General features: G+C 47.7%; 1 protein-coding gene across 5 annotated transcripts in view; it reads right to left on the bottom strand.

Annotated features, from left to right (window-relative positions):
- The window catches only part of CORO2B (coronin 2B), a 216,133-nt gene that overhangs the window by 49,185 nt on the left and 165,826 nt on the right, over window positions 1-1,122 (bottom strand). The window lies entirely within an intron of this gene.

Genomic DNA, 1,122 nt, shown 5'->3' with positions numbered 1-1,122 from the left:
TAGAACTTCTCTGCCAGATCACGTGTGTTCTAACCCTCAGTTTGGGAAAATATGGTCCCCAGATCAGGGTGCTCCTCACTTCTCCCTCCCTGCTGTCCTTGGGACACACATCCTTAGAGAGACCTGCTTCGTCCTTCAAGAGCCACCCACCCCCACTCTTGCTAAGAGGATCCTTTATACCCTGTCACCTTCCTTTCCCTTTTATTTTCATAAGCCTTCCTCCCCACACTCTCTGTGATGACACTGGCTGTCATTTACTGAGGGTCTTCCATGTGTCAGACCTGAAACCAAGCGTTATTTCAATTATTCACCAAAATCACTTTGTGAAGTATATATCATTGTGTTTATTCTGCTGATGAGGAAGCTGAAGCTTAGTGAGATGAAGTAACACAGTGGCAAAGCCAAGACTAAAGCCTTTTTAGGTCCGACTTTCTGATTAGAATGTAAGCACTTGTTCTCTGCCTTAACCCCAGTGTCGGCAATCATGCCTGACACATGGCAGCCCATCAGTAAATATATGTTGAATTAATGATGCCATAACTTGTGGACATGATCAGGGTACCTTGCACAGTTGTATGGATTGTGCACTGTACAACTCAATGGGTACCATTCACGCGCTGCACACCCTTCTGTGATGCTCTGGGCCTAATCGTGACATTGCCCGCATCTCAGCTGAGCACTGTCTTGTATTGCCTGCTTTATTTCATGGGTGTTTGCTGCCTTCCCCAAGATATTATCAGCACTTTCATCATTAATGAGGTAACCACGAGGGTTTCCAGCAGAGTGTGGGATAGAGATGAAACCTCAGAAATATGAACATGCTTTTTGTGCCTCTTGCCCTTAAACACAATGGCAGTCTATGTTCAGGATCAAATGATCCCCCAACCACATGCTGCTGGTTCCACAAATGCTGTTCTATGGACATTGGGGGTGGATCACAGGGCACCATCCATCACTTCCCAGCTGGGCCACTCATCTGCCTTGGGTCACATTTTCTACTCTAATACTCACCCATCTGAGCACTGGGGGATGAGCAATGAAGGCTGGGGGTGCATGCACAGTACTGGGGGTTCCTGGGGACTCAGTATGCATAGTCACTCCAAGCCTGGCCCTGGCTGCCCC

Source organism: Nycticebus coucang, chromosome 6 (genome assembly GCF_027406575.1).
Source record: "Nycticebus coucang isolate mNycCou1 chromosome 6, mNycCou1.pri, whole genome shotgun sequence".
NCBI lineage: Eukaryota > Metazoa > Chordata > Mammalia > Primates > Lorisidae > Nycticebus > Nycticebus coucang.
This window is presented reverse-complemented; position numbering and strand designations above follow the sequence as displayed.